The following is a 17,356-nucleotide window of genomic DNA, read 5'->3' on the forward strand; positions in this document are numbered from 1 at the left end:
AAAATCCCCGCACTCCATAGCTAGCCTAAGATTTCATTTATTAGAACCACATTGTGTTGGCAAAGAGAGAGCCCTCTTTGGTTTGGCAGGGCTAGATGCCAGATCAAAAGCATGGTCTGTGGTTACCTCATAATTGCCTTTTCTCAGCCTTGAAGTTAATTCTGAGTGATAACCTAGCTAAATATGACATTTTTTCAATCTTAAGCTGTGACTGCACATTTGACAAGGCAGTTCTGAGCTTTGAAAGAGACATGGCAGTTGTAGTCATTGTTGAAAATAACATTTCCCCTGATTTCCTATGCAAATCCATTTGGTCAATAGGATGTATCTAGTTTAAATCAAACGAAAATATGGTCTTCTTGTAATCTGTTGTAGATTTTGGAAATGGAATTTGAGCTTGCAAAAATTCCATTTGCATCCTTCCTCTTTCACTGTCAAAGGCAGAGAGAAGTCTGTGCTGAGAAGTGGATGTCTACTTCCAAAATTGACTGTATACTTGTGATTTAAGACTTTCATTCTTCTATTTGATTTCCAATAATGTTGAGAAGATATTAGTATCTTCTGTTGAGCTGGTCTCAGTTGACTGAATAATTTCCATTGGTACAGTTGAAGAAGGAGTGGAAGAAGTAGAAGGAGGCTTGGGATCAGTGGTCCCTATTGATGAAACATCTTCTAAATCTCTAAGATCAATGATTTCTAGCGGCTTGCTCCTTAATAACAGTGACAATCCGGTGTTCAATTTCTTTTGCAGTATATAGTATTCTTTAACTGATTCTATGGTTGACTGAGTTTCCTCTCTGGCTCTTTTATGTTGATTATTTTGAACGATTGGAGTCTTTACCCGTGGAGTGGATATAACCTGTTCATATGCTTCTGTGAGAGTTCCTTCAGACCACTGCTCCTGGTTCATAAAATTCTCCAATTCTGCCCTGGGAGTATGGTTGGGTGTTGCCTTCAAATAAAATATTAGGGCTTAAATGATCCCAAAAGGATCATAAGGCCAGGTGAATCTTGGATGGAGATTCATACTCTTCAATAATTTGTCTGCCTCTGTACCTGCAAACCTAGTATTACAAATGAATGTCCCTACCTTGGCTTTGAGTTTGAACTCTGAATTTTTCTTGCTTGAGACAAAATGGACTTCATCCATATTTGTCATCTACCTGATGTATTCCAGTGAGAATATCCTCATTGGCACATAAACAATTTGTATGGAGCCAACTCACTGCCATATATCCTAATCTCAGTGTAGTTCTGGTAGAGGTACTAGTCACCAGTCTTGGTCTGCTATGATAAGTGCAATGTCTTCTTAATCTCTTCTCCAATTCTGGGCTTTGCTTGGCTATTGAGTAATTGAAGAACTGGATGTACAAAAGAATCTATAAAATGAGAGAAAGTAAAATTTGAAGATGATTCTTTCACTAACTTTGTCTAGTGAATCAGTGATTGATTCATTCCCTGCTCATCTTGTCTGTTAAGCTGAATAGGCAATGAATATCCCTGCTGAAACAAAATCAAATGGATTATGACTGAGCTATATCTGAAAACTCCTTGAGTGGTAAAATTCATAAATTTTCCATGTATATTATCAACCAGAAATTGGTTATAATTATACATGAAAGCAGGTTGATAGTATTTTCTGAAAATGGAAAAGAATCCAAGGATGGATTCATCAACATTTTGATCATTTTCATAGCCTAGGAGGTATGAAAACAGAGAGATAATATGTCTAGTGGCTTCAGGGAACATAGAAGATGGATAAGGTGGCTTTCCAGCATCTTCTGATAGAAAAATTTCAAAGATAAGGGCTCTCTATGTGAAAGTGTGTTTATTGTAAAGGTCCATGAGAGCTGTTGGTGAGAAAAAGCTAAGGGAGTCAGATGGAGGTATCATTAACATTTGGTTTATGCTATGAGTATAAATGGTGATCAGGATTTTTCCATCCTAAATCATCACTATTCTTTGTACAAGATCACACTTGGCTTGACACCAAGTGATTAAATCAGGGAAGTGATGAGTCTTGGGAAAGGTGTACAAGGGAAAAAGTGTCTCCTAGAAACGAATGAGATCCTCTTTATCAAAATATTTCTGCTTTAACCATAAATGCCATCCGTGGAAATTGAATTTGCATTCACAGTCAGTAGCTATGAACATGGAGTCTACAAGGGGAAGGTGATCTAAATCAAGCAATGCTGTAGATGGATTTCCTTCTTCGACAAGTTTATGTGTTTTAGCCTTGGGAGCCATTTTTTTGCAGGTGAGGGATTTGGAAACTACTTTAATTGAAAGACAGATGACAGGGGAAAATACACAGAGCGAAAAAGGCTTTAGGTGATAGGATAGAAGCAGAAAAGTGGTAAAATGTAGAGCCATGGGGTATTTATAAATGAAATTGGGCTTAATTTTCCATTTAAATATAGTCGTAGGCAATTAATTTGCAGAGGAGCGAGAATTAATGTCTAACGTGAGATTGAATAGTTAACTGAGGTTGGTAATGACTTTGGAGCGTAGGGCGCAACAACTTTGCGACATGGCGGGTGGCGAATGGGTGAGATATAACAGACTAGTGACGTGGAGGGTTGTGAATGGAGGAAGGGATAATGGGTCTATGACATGGTGCAGGAACAAGGTCAACTGTTGGATGGAGGAAAATCGTGGCAGGATTTCGGGGGGGTGGGGTGCGGTGGTTTTCTATTTTGAGCTTTGGGGGCCCGAAACGCTACGGGAATGCCACATATCAAAAAATGGCAGCAATTAAAACTGCTTTTTGGACCCCCCTGCATTAACAAGAAATGTCAAAAGGGGGGTCGAAGAGATTCCTCCACTGTTGATCTATGTGGAGTGAATATTATCCATTGAAAGGTGCTCGACGATTATTCGACGCTTGATTTTACTTTTTGTCATTTCTGCCATTTACGAAAACATCATTTTTATTGACTATTTGCAAAGTGATCATGTTTATTATAATAATTTAAACCGTGATTAAGGATTTAAACATTATTTTTAAACTAAACAACAATTTTAAACACGCGTTTGAACTAAAAGCCTTAATTAATTTTTCTAAGGCAAATATTTTCTTTTATTGCTTCTAACATTTTTTATTTGCCTTCCTTTTTTAGAGCAACTACCCTATCATTTTTTATGATATGGACCTGAAATAATAATAAATCCTAACATTTTTTATTTTCAATTTTGTCTTTTAGTCCATATCCTAACTTATCATTTTTTATGGCATTTTGAGTTTTTCAACTAATGGCTAACTTATCAAAAATAAAAGAACTACAACAGAGTATAACTTCAATACAAGTGATGATAGGTTCCATGGATTAGCTTATGTACAACACTCATTTCAGTTGTTCTACAATCACTCCTTGATCAAAAATGTATTTGGTTGGATGGTTGTGTTGACATGTTCAAGAAAAACCATGTATTTCAATGGATGCTTATGTTGCAAAAAAACATAAGGTACTGCATATTTGGAACTATTTTGAGACTAGGCACAAAAAAGGGGAGCATGCATTAAAACTACATTACATAGGGAAGAAATTAATTTAACTACTACTTTTGTCATTAGAGATGCAAAATCCATTATTGTCTAGTTTTCTTCAATTATGGGGGAGGGAGGAATGACGTAAGAATACCAATCAACCAAGAAATCATAGGTACAAAGATTTTTTGGGAGCTGGTGGATGTAGATAAAATACATTTATATGAATGAAAAAAACCTAGGGAACTTGTGTATTTTATTCAATTTGAACATAAAAAATGTTATTCTTGAATTACAAACAAGAAAAATCTTTGCTTTTATGCAACATGTCATTGTAGTGAATGGGACAATTGTAAATCCACAAACTGGGTTGATTATTGGGATCATGTATTTCTCTCCATTTTTCAATGTATAACTATAGAATGATCACAATTAGAGGAGGACGATTCAATTATTTCAATAGATTATGATCACATATAAGATCTTATACAACCAGGTTTGATGGATATTTTATTAGTTTTCATTAACTAACATGACCATATTATGCTTTGTTTATTTAGCAGACTAACATGTTGGCACTCCATTTTTTGTAGGGAACATATATGCAATGGTTTCTCAAAAGGGTAATGAATGGGGAGATGACTATTGGTTGGAACGTTGTGTAGAGGGAAAGAAAACCCTAAATTTTGCATTAATGGACTCTGAAGGCATAGAGTTTTTGATTGGGTCTATGGTTATCAAAGGATAATATCTAACACAAAGAAAAATAACACAAAATAAGAAAGGGTTCGTATTTGAATATTATAGACCAAGTGATTTATTTACTAGTACACAAACTTAGTTGTTGGCACAAACCTCCAACTACAAACAATTTCAAACAAAAACTTGTCAAAGGTATGATACTTCCTCCCTAATCATGAACATGGGAAATTAATGGAGACTATTAGTATTATAAGTGATCTTGATGGTCTACTTGAATGGATATAGGTAAGTAGTCAAGTATGTGGTATGTTTGTTATTTTCTATTTGTTATGTGGTATGTGGTATGTTTGTTTTCAGTTAACTTATACATGATTTCCATTTAATATTAGTTGATGCATCTAACTGGGTTAACTAATGAATCATAGGATTATGAAGGCTCACCAATAAGAACAATTATGTTTTTCAACACCAATCAAATGATTCATGGAAATATATTCTTGGGATCAAATTTAATTTAATAATCCTTCTTGCACATTCATTTTTATATTATTGTTCATTGGACTATAGCTTTTGTTTACTTCTGAAGACAAAAAAAGGTTTTCCACACATAACCTTAATCATCAACTGCATCTATTCAACTTCTCATATTTATGCAAGTACGCTACAATTTTTAGAAAGAGATGCATCAACCTCTTGCCATCACTAATATTTGACACCTAATATGGTGTATTATGAGCCATGCCACTTATGATAGGTATCTTATGGTATGTTGAATATATTTCTCACTTTAAAGAGTATCTCTTATTCCATTGTTTATGGTCCATCACTTAAATTCATAAATATAATCAACAAACATAACATCTCAAGGAAATTTTATAAAGTGAAAGCTCAAAGTACATAAAGTGATAGAACAAGAGGCATCAACCTTTTGTCAACATTTGGGATTGGTTAATAAAAGGTAGAGTTTCCTTACATATCCTCTCATGTATATTGCATCCAATACCATACATATGTTCTCATGCATATTGCAACCACTATGTAAAGTGTCCAATTTAGATTATGTATGTTTCCTATGGTGTGTCATGTAATAATATTAATTATGTGTCACTTATATTGCATCACTTATGTGCATTAATGGATATGTGTTTATGGTCGTGGTTCATTGTTTATGTGCATCACTTATGTCTTGTCAGTTAAGGTGTATCACTTATATGTGACACCTAATATGGTGCATCATGGATTATACACATTTATTTAGTACACTGCTTATGGGGCATCACTTAATTCATAGATATAATCAATAAAGATAACATACGAAGGAATGTGTATAAAGAGAAATCTTATGTTTACCTCTTCGGTTATCTACACTTAAACTTAGCCATCAACTAGGTTTTCCACACTTATCCTTAGCCACCATAGCTTAGTACAAGTTGGAATATGTGAGATTCTCCAAACCAAAATTATGAACCTTAACTACCAACTAGGATTTTCAAATTTCATATTACCGGGGCTTTCCAATTCCACAAAACCAAGGTTTTCAAATAGAAAAAAAACTAAGGATTTTCAAATTCCACTTCAATATCAGCCCCACCTTATCATATTTATGCTCACACTACTTTTTTTATAAAGAGAGGCATCAACATCTTCTCAACATTTTGGATTTATTAATAGAAGTTAAAAACTCCTTACACATCCTCTCATGTATATTCCAATGAAGATCTTACATATCTTCTCATGTATATTTCAACCACTATGTACAATGATCAATTTAGAGTATGTGTATTTCTTATGCTGTGTCAATTATGTGTGGCATGTAGAAAATTAATTATGTGTCACTTATGATGCATCAATGATGTGCATCGATGGATATGTGTTGATGGTCATGGTTCATTGCTTATGTGCATCATAAGCAATGATGCACATATATGTGACACCTAATATGGTGTATCATGTCTTTAATGAATTGCTTCAATGCATTGATGCTTAACTATGTCACTTATGGTAGGTATCTTATGGCATGTTGACTATGTATCTCACTTTAAAGAGTATCACTTATATACATTGCTTATGTGAATCATTTAATTATGTCACTTATGTGTGTTTTGTGTCTCACTTATGGGAGTCTCTTATGGTGTGCTGGATATGGATTAGTCATAATGGTCTAAACAACAATTATTTCCATATAATGTTTCATTAATTCATAACATTTATAAATATAACGATAAAATATAACATACCAAGGAATGTGCATCAATAGAAATATTATGTTAACCTCTTGCCATTTTTCATTCTATTTTATCCACCTTCTCATATTTATGCAAGCACGATACATTTTTAAAAAACAGAGGCATCAACCTCTTATCAACATTGGGAATTGATTAATATAATAAAAATTTCATTACATATCTTCTTGAACATATTTTAGCCACTATGGACAATGGTCAATTTAAAACATGTGTGTTTCTTATGGTATGCGAGTTATTTGTGTCATGTAAGAACATTAATTATGTGTCAATTATGGGGCATCACTTAATTATTACACTTATGTGTGTTACTTATGGGAATATATTATGGTGTGTTGGGTATAATTAGTCACATATATAAACAACAATTCCATCTGATAAAATTCCACACTACTATGGTTTTAAATTCCACAAAAGAGGGCTATCAAATTGCAAAAAACTAGGGTTTTCAAATTCTAGTTCAATGTACATCGACGAGCATTACCAACTTGTGATGTAAGGTGAATATGGTGTGTTTACCTACATTGTATAATTATGTGCTCAAATTTAAACTCATTATGTTGGATATTCCACATTCGACATTAGTATGGTTTTCAAATTGCATAAAACTAGAGTAGTCAAATTTTAAAAAACAGGGTTTTCAAATTCCATAAAATTAGGGTTTTCAAATTGCACAAAACTATGGTTTTGAAATTGCAAAATGAGTTTTCCACCTTTATGCACAAAATTAACAATATTTCCATGAATTACTCTTGGGAGTGAGTAACAATTGACCATAAAATTTAAACTAGGACTATGATGGGAAAATTGCCAGTTTTGTTGAAATCCTAGTACTACATTATAACCAGGGGAAACCCCCTTATGAATCCATAGGTCAAAAATTGATTTATTTGAGGACATTCAGAGCCAGGGTTTTATTCATTAAAGATCAACACAATATTTTCATAAGGGGTTGGATTTTGCAAAATGCTCGCTCTTGCGATCTTTTTTAGTGTGATCACATGGGCCTTGGCCAAACAAAACTGCTTGAGCTTATGAAACTCATTTATGCTTCTCGATTTGGTTTTTATAATCCTAGAAAAAATTCACAATATATCCCTAAATGGATTGTGGAATTAAGTTGAAACATGCATAAAATTCAAACCTATACTTATATGGGAAACCCTACACCGGGTTACAACTAGGGAAACCCCCGCCCCCTCATGAGTTCATAGGACAACAATTGATTTATTTGAGGATATTCAAAACTAGGACTTTTTTCAATAAATATCAATGCAAAATTTACACAAAGGGTTGGATTTTTCAAAATTTTCTCTCAAGTGATCATGGGTAGTGTGCTCACATGGTCCTTTTCCAAACAGTGTCCAAATCTTATGGAACTCATTCTTGTATCTTGCTCTAATTTTTATACTCGTGGAAAAAAATCACAATATGTCCCTTAATGGCTCTAGCAAGTGAGATGCAACTGACTAGAAAATACAAAATAGGACTTGAATGGGAAAACCATGGATTTTGTTTGACTCTTGACACTAGGTTACAACTAGTGGCACCTCCTCTCATAGGATTCCATAGGCAAACAAATTATTTATTGAGGATATTTGAAGCTAGTGCCTTGTTCAATAAAGTCCAATACAAAATTTGCACAAGGGGGTGGATTTTTCAGAACAATCACTCAAGTGATTGTGAGTAGTGTTCTTGCATGGGCCTTGGCCAAACATACTTTCAAAAGCTTATGGAGCTCATTTTTTCTACTTATTTTGGTTTTTATACCCCTGGAAAAATTCACAATATGTCCTTGAATGACTTGAGCAAGTGAGATGCTACCAAACATAAAATAAAAATTGTGTCTTGAATTGGGAAACCTTTAATTCCATTAGACTCCTAGAATTAGGTTACATCTAGGGGCACCTCCCACCTAGGATTTCATAGGAAAAAAATGAAATATTGAGGATGTTTAGAGCTATGGATTTTTTAGTAAAGGCTGATGTAAAATTTGCATAGGTGGGTGGATTTTTCAAAACACTTTAAAGAGTATCAATTATATACATTACTTGATTTTGATTTTATACTTGTAGCTAAAAGGTTCCAAGGACTAGAGACCAACACGTGAGATTTCCTAAAGACCCAACGTAAGTACTAGACATCCTAGTGAGGTCCCACATTTAGGTTAAGGTGAAAGTGGCTCAAGAGATATGTTCCATGACATTACAATAGTAGTTGAGTGGTATGGTATCATCATTAGAAAAATAATGCACCAACGTGACATATGGGTAGATTATATATAAGACACCTGGAATTAGTAGAAATTTGTGATACCCAAGTGAAAATATTATATGGTATAAATACCACTAAGAAAAAGTGGAAAATTTATTACACACATAAGATAACAACAACAAGATCCTTCTTTCAAATGCATAAAATGGTGTAATTTTTTGTAACTTATTATTAAGTGATTTATGGTGGTACATTAATGATCATATTTGAGAAAGAATAATAAGGAATCCACTATTAGAGGGGAGGGATGACAAGTGTAACACTCCCCATATCTAACCCCAAGGATTTCTCTTACATGTATTTGGGTAGTTGTTGACAAATATAGCTAGTGCATATCAATATATTTTTATGATGTGAATGGAAATGCAATGTGAAAAGATAAGCATCTAGTAAAATAATTTAGCTACCCAATACAATGGGGGGATTCTTAATGTGCTCAAGTGTGGTTCTAAATCTATTAATCAAATGAAAATAACATTGGGTACATGTGTAACACAGAGGAGAATCATCTTGCATGAGACTCACTTGGATAGTAAACTATGGAAGATGAAGCTATGGATTTAAAACTTGTTAAAGAGTGCACCATCTTAGAGGAGGGGTGTTTATCGTGAGGAGGATCATGTTTGGATCATGCTTCACTTGAATGGGATTATATTTTTATTATGTTATCCTCTCTCGTGCCTATTTCATACAAAAGGGGGGATGGATTTATTGTATATTTTATCATCATTGTACTCTATTCATTGTATTGTATTAGAGAAATATTGTATGGAGAAATATGTTATGATCATGAGGAAACCCTAGTAATATGACATTAGGGTGAATGATAATACCCTAGAATAAGAAAATGCAAGAGAGATATGTCTTGCAAGTTTCATGGAGATATTTCTTTTGTGTGAATTTTAGGTTTTCTCATGTGATGCTAGGGTTTATGCTATGCATGTAGACCTTATATAAGAAAATGGAGCTGTTTGGATTGATGATGATGAATATGATGGATCTTATTGTACTACTAGATTTTCTAACCTAGTAGAAGACATGGATAATGGAGCTAACACCTTGAATGATTTTAAAATCTTGTTCTTATGGGATGTGAAGATAGAGAAATATCTTGGAGAGTTGAAATGATGATTATTGAGCATGGTGTGGTGCATTTATTAGAGGAAAAGTTGGTTATTATATCTTTCATGATGTTCCATGGAGGTGTTGCTATTTATGTTGATGTAAGAGTTCAAGGTTAGGATTTGAGTACAAAAGCTCTAGGTGGACAAGTATATATGGACACTATGACTAAAGTTTTCATTTCATGCACTTGTGTGATGTACATGGCTAGGGTTTGTAAACCATAAGAAAGAGAAAAATAGTAATTTGAAGAGCATATGTAATAAAATATTGTGGAAGCCAAGGGAGGGCTTGTTGGTGTTGATGCAAGCTTGTTGTGGATATTTGATGGTGGCTAGGGTTTTCATGATTTTACCTTGCTAGAGTTTGGAGAGCTAGATATTGTACCAATTTTGTGATAAATTTGTTCACATGTATTTCATTTCTTCTATATATGTATAAAGTATCTTGATATCCAAAATTGTGTGATTGCAAATTTGATTTTTCTTCTTGCATTGTCTTCATGATTAGTAATTTCAAATATTTACCATTCATTTTGATTTAATATAACATAGGGTTGAAATTATCAAGTGATTTAAAATAGAACTTGAAGATAAAGAAACATATTTATATTACATAAATTATTGTAATAAATTGATTTTCAAATTTGGTATATGCTTGAAGAAGTGTGCCCTAAGGGATACAATTTGTTGGAATTTGTTTGGAATCATAAATTACATATATCACCAAGAATTCACCAAGAATATGCCTAACTGAAATGTCTTTAAAACCCAAAAGAACACCTTCAACAATACAACATGTTATATTGGTCACTTCATAGATGCAAATTCAACTTAGCAATCTAACACTTCAACATCAAATAAACAAAAATATGCCATAGAATATATATATATCTATATATATATATATATATATATATATATATATATATATATATATATATATATATATATATATATATATATATATATATATATTAAGTGAGAGAGAGAGAGAGAGGTCTTTAAAACCCAAAAAAACACCTTCAACAATACAACATGTTATATTTGTCACTTCATAGATGCAAATTCAACTTAGCAATGTAAAACTTCAATGTCAAATAAACAAAAATATGCCATAGAATATATATATAGAGAGGGAGAGAGAGAGAGAGAGTGAGAGGGAGAGAGAGAGGGAGAGAGGGAGAGGGAGAGAGGGAGAGAGAGAGAGAGCGAGAGGGAGAGAGGGAGAGAGGGAGAGAGAGAGGAGAGAGAGAGAGGAGAGAGAGAGAGGAGAGAGAGAGAGAAAAATGACACCTTATGCCTAAACAAGGAAGTACGACATATGATGACCTATATAGAAAATGACTCTATTATGCAAATGATATCTCATGCTGAAACATGATCCTATGGAATATGATATCATATATTTAAAATGGGTATCATTGGTCACTCATTGATTGCTTCCACCCTCACCACCATCATTTTCATTCCAGATATCGATATTTCTCCTCTTACTAGAAGAAGGAGGTTGACTTATTTTCTTTTGGAGCATGCTTCATCTCTTTGGGGACTGCACCAAGAAACAACATTCACAATTTGTTTTCTACAATAAATTACACACTTACAAACTAATGATTTCTAATTCAAGCCCAAAAGACTCATTTAAGATGACATAATTAGTCACGAGGGTGTCATCCTCCTCTATGGCCCTAATCTCTCTGCTATACCACCCTACAATATTAATAATAGTTAGGGTATATAATTTAAACAAAAAATTATTAACATCAATTTAATTCATCATAAAGAAAAAAATCATCAATGAATGATGCAATTGTGAATGCCTATCTCAATAATGGAGATTCATTAGTAAGTGGAGCAGTCAATTGTGCAACTTACTCAGAGGTAACATCTATTATTCCATCCAGTAAATTTCCATCATGGTTTGATGGTTGGGAGACTATATGGGGGTTATCTAGATAACCCACCAGGGATGGTAACAATGGTATTCAGGGGGGGGGGGGGGTGGGTTGTTGAATTGTGTATGGATGCAACCTCTATGGGTGGATGGGATGGAAAATGTGGTGGAGGTGGGTGTTGAACAAAACCCATGGGTTGTACTAATGATGAAAGTTCCCCAGTCAAGGTAATATGGATACCGAACATTGAGGAAATGTGATGGTAATGATGGAAAAATGATGGATGAACAATGGATGGTGGTGTATTATACATAGGGGTAAAAGTGGGAAATTGAGAAAATTAAGGAATTTTCATACATATTTATAATATTTCAATTAGTAAACCAAATAAGATAATGAAACAAAATTTAAAATTAAATCTAATTTGACACATGATACTTGTGGGACACATGTCCACCCCACGTGGGTCTGGATCCTCATCTAGTGTCATTGTAATTTGTAAAAGCATTAAATGAACACCACAATTAAACTAAAACTAAATTAATCTATGTTATGGACTAAAAAATGTGTTTTTTTGCGAGGAGGGATACTTTTAATTCACCATACCTAACTACGTGATACACAAAATAAAAAAGCAACATCAATGGTTGGAATTGGCACTAATTCATCTGTAGGGGTGTGGGGGATCCTATTAGGGTGTACAAAATGAAATAAACATATAATTAGATATATAAATAAAACACACAATAAAATGGGTTGCACCTTACATTTTGTCTATCTTGTGCAGACCCATGACCCACCAATTAGAATTCCCCCATGTTAACATAATTGACATGGAGTCCTAGGTGAAATTGCACCAATAAATTCCTCAATAAATGTAGAGGTACATCTCTATTATAATAATGAGGATTATTAAATACCAAAAACTACCTATTCATCCAATTTTTTTGAAATGGTTGGTAGGTGCACTAATCCATACAATGCATTTTTTTGTTGTCTGGTAACAATTGCTTGTTTCTTGGGTCAACAAAAAGAGAAAACAAATATTTTTTAGTAATGTTGAGGTCTCTGATTTGGTATTTATTTAGATAGGTTTTGTCATGTTCATACATTCTAGCCCTATAATAAAAAATATTGGTTAACTGGCTTTGGGCATTGGAGATGGATGATACAATTGAGTTTAATGAACTTGCAAGAGACAATCGTGACGACTCTTTGGTGTTTTGGAGATCCTGTATCAGTGACCTCAAAGTAGCTAAGGATGCATCAATTTCATCATTTGGATTTCTTGGTTCTTGGTTTGGGTTTGGTTGTTCTAAATTTTGGTTTGGTGATGGTAGATTTGGGTTCTGATTAGGTTCAATATTAACCAATTTCCTTGCAATTCAATATAGTGATTGTGTTTATGGTATTATTTAGGGTATTTTTTCTATTTTTAAACCAAATTTAAAAAAATAAATAAAATAAAAACCATTAGAATTCTTACCTCGATTCCAAGGATGAGGTATGGTATTGATTTGGTGCCTGATGGTTTTTGGGAATCAACAAATTGCTCAATATCTCCCAAAAATACATCATATGGTGCAACTATGGTAAAAAATGGGGTTGTGGGTGTATAGAAAAGAAATCTCACAAGGAATGTGTGCACATCCCTAAGAATGTGTGTATGTTTGTAAGAAAACATGCATGCTCATAACAATGTGTGCACATTCCTAATGATGTATGCACAAAATGCACGCACATTCCTAAGCCATGTTGAGATGGAAAACTGGATGACATCCTGGTTGATAGCTTGAGCCTTATCAAGCCTAGATGCCTAAGAACACATGAATATTCTTGGGAATATGCATTAATTCTTGTGGCAACATGTTCTTGAATATCCCATTTCCACTTTTGAGGCGTCATCTTCTTGTGAGCACCCAACCATTAGGCTTAAATTTCTTAGATTCCCATATTTTCTTCTACATGATGTTATTTATGTTCTTGAGTTGTGAAGGAACTTCTTATATTTTATGCATATTCAACAACAAGGCCAGTCCATTCATATCTTTGATGAAAAATTTGAAATAAGGAAGGATTTCAATAACATGATTGTTATGAGAATAATAAAGGATGAAATTTTGATCAAGTTGAAAGGAATGTATCATCATGCACCTAGTTCTACATAACTTTCTCACCATGATGAAGGTACAATTCCATATAATCTCTTATGGCATCCTAAATTTGGAAATACTGATTATAATAGCCTTCATTTGATGAAAACAAATGGTATTTTTAGTTTTCCTATTATTCCTAGGAAATTGAAGCAATATGATGCTTGTATCCTTTGAAACCATAGAAAATAATGATTCCATAGTTCCACTTTCATAGAAAGTAGAAAATTTGGATTGATATATTCTAATTTTTATGTCCCCATGATTACACCAATATTTTTGGGTGTATTTGTTGAAAGATAAATCATAGGGTTTTGAAACTTCTAAAAAAATTCATGTATGGATCCAAATGAAGCACAATCACATAATGAAATTATTCATATTTATAATGGAGGATAGTATACATCTAATGCATTTGAAACTATATTTTCCAACATGTAATTCAACATCAAACCACAATTCTATACAATCCTAAACATAACGGTGTAGCTTAAATCATGAACATGCCTCTCTTAAATATGGTTAATTCCATGTTGTTTTTAAAAAATGTGAATTTAATGTTTGGGATGATGTCATTCTATGTGAAGTATATGTGAAAGACATGTGTTCGTTTCATGCTCTTAGAAATAAGACTCCATATGTAATGTGGTATGATCACATTCCCTTGGTCAAGTATATTTGGGTCTTTGGTTCCACCTACTATGCTTTGATTCCAAAGTAGAAAAGACACAATATTAATGTAAGGAGTTGAAATTATGTCTTCTTGGGTTACTGAAATTCCACCAAGACATATAATCTTTACGATGAGGTAAAAAATTTCATTCTTTCCAAAAATCTACTTTTTCTTGAATTCTCTAAGAATAATAAAATTTTTGAGTGATATATTTATCTATATAGATTCACCCATGTAAATATGTATCATTATTTGATGACTACATTCCACATATTGAAAGGGGAGTCCTTATCTTGGTTTAATCTTTTGAATTTCATTTTGAGGCACAAGTGCCATCTCTCCCTCATGAAGAAGTTCCATCCACTTTATTAGAACATGAAGTTCAATTCGATGATGTGATTGATGGTAATAGAAGGTTAAAATGTAGTGCAATACCATGTCAATTAGTGGATCAACCTAGACCATATCAAAAAGATCCACCAAAGTGGCTAGGAAAGACTCTTCGAAATATTCATCTTGACGAGGTTGAAAAGATAGTAACTAGAGGCTCCACTGGACAAGATGGAGGTGATGTATATAATTTAGATCCAAGTAATGTGGATAACATGTATTTTTCGTATGAGTGTGAATTGAATTTATCTACCACCTAAACAAATTCCTTTGAGGAAGCTTCTTATTATGATGAGTGACAATAATCCATGCAGAAGGAGATGTTTCTTTCATCAAGAATGGGACATGGAAGTTGGTGGACCCTACATTTAGGATCAAACCAATTGGTTGCAAGTGGGCCTTCAAGTACATGTATGTATCATATAGCTCACTTGAAAAGCGTAAATAAAGGCTTGTAGCAAAAGGATATGCACAAAAATAAGGAATTAATTATGAGGTGACACTTTCCCTCATATGGAAATGGGATAACAATCGTACTTTATTTGCCTTGGTAGCAGGAAATGGATGGAAAATTCATCAAATGGATGTGAATATTACTTCCTTAAATGAAGGATTGAAAGAGAATGTCTTTGTGTCTCAACCAAAGGGTTCTTTGTGAAGGGACAAGAACAAAAAGTATGTAAACTCATCCAATCTGTATATTTCCTAACACAAACATTGGGAGCTTAGTATGAAAATCCAACTAAGAATCTTCTGAAATTAAATTTCAAGAACTTTAGTCTTGATGATGCAACTTTTTTTGTCAAGAAAATTGGCAAAATTGTTGTATATCTTGTAGTGTATGTAGATGATTTGTTGATAATAGGGAACATTGAAAGAGTTGAAAAAAGGATTTGAGATGACATATTTGGAACATCTTCACTACTACTTAAACACTTAAGTGACTCAAAATCCAAAGTACATTCATCTCCCAAAAGAAGTACATTGAATAATTGTTTAACAAGTTTGACATGGATGAATGTAGCCCTTTCTTTACTCTAATGGAACATAATTTTAACCTCACATCAAAGGAAGCCTGAACAAATTTTTGCAACTAACAATAAATAGCTTGTGAGAAGTCTTATCTACCTTACCACTACTAGACAAATTTTCATTATTTTCTAGGATTATTTCTAGGTTTATGCAAAAAATGTTGTAAAGGACATTAGTCTCCTACAAAAAGAGTTCTAAAATACTTGAAGGGAACTCAAGACGTTGGAATCATGTATTTTAAGGTTTATGACTTAAACTTGATTGACATTTTGATTTAGAATTTAACACGGATAAATAAAACTGAGTGTAAACTTCAAGTTATCTCATGCATCTTAAATCAATAGCTATCTCCTAGAGTTAGATAAAGAGTTAGTTCCAACAGATTCCATAATAGAGGTAGACTATGTGGTAGTTGTAGTAGTAACAAAGGATATTGTGTGGTTTAGGAAAATAATTGAAGATTTATATGAGAAAAAGGTGAATTCTATACCTCTTTTAGCTGGAAATAATTCTACAATCAGGTTGACCAAAAATACTAGCTTTCATGATTGCATTAAGCACATCAACATAAAGTATCATATGATTTGATATCATGCAGAGGCCAAGAATATTTATTTGAGACATTATTCTACAAGTGATCAAATTGCAGACATCTTCACCAAAGTTGTTAGAATATAAACGTTTGAAATGTTTAGAATGATGCCTAGCCTCCCATACACCCTTTGAATTAAGGGGGATGTTAGATACCTATTCCTTAGGAATTGAGGTACTTTGTAAATATTTTTGTAAATATTGAATTAGCTATTTGAAGAGTCATAGGCAAATACCAAGTCATCAAACCTTGGAAGATGAAACCAAGAGTCATGATAACTATGTATTTATGCATGTGTCTTGATAATTGAAAGTATATCATCAAGTGTGGAGTTATTCCTTAGGATAACAAGAAGTAGAGTCATACCCTTATATTTTTGAACATGGAAATATTTCTCTCCCATGAGGTTTTTATAAAAAAAAAAACCATAGCCATCGTCTAGGAAATCCCATTTGGAAGCTAGACTATATTTAATCCTGAACCAAATTTCCAAGATACAAAAGTGGAGTTCAGAAGTCTTGAAATATCCCAATATGAACCAATTTCTAAAACTGAGCTTGATTACTATTTAGTTATTCCAAGGCTACAACTTCAATCCTTAAAATGTACTAGTTGAGCATTTTCTGCCAAAGTGGACAACAATTACCTCTCATGCAACAACTACCTATGAATACTAAACCACATAGGAAATTCATCCAAATTGAAGAGTACATCCTTATTTTTAATTTAGACAATATGGTTTCTCATTCTCTGGATATATTCTTCAACTTTTCAACTAGATTCCTCGCACC

Source organism: Pinus tabuliformis, chromosome 8, assembly GCF_031772625.1.
Source record: "Pinus tabuliformis cultivar Carrire ecotype Pingquan chromosome 8, CPIR1, whole genome shotgun sequence".
NCBI classification, from domain to species: domain Eukaryota; kingdom Viridiplantae; phylum Streptophyta; class Pinopsida; order Pinales; family Pinaceae; genus Pinus; species Pinus tabuliformis.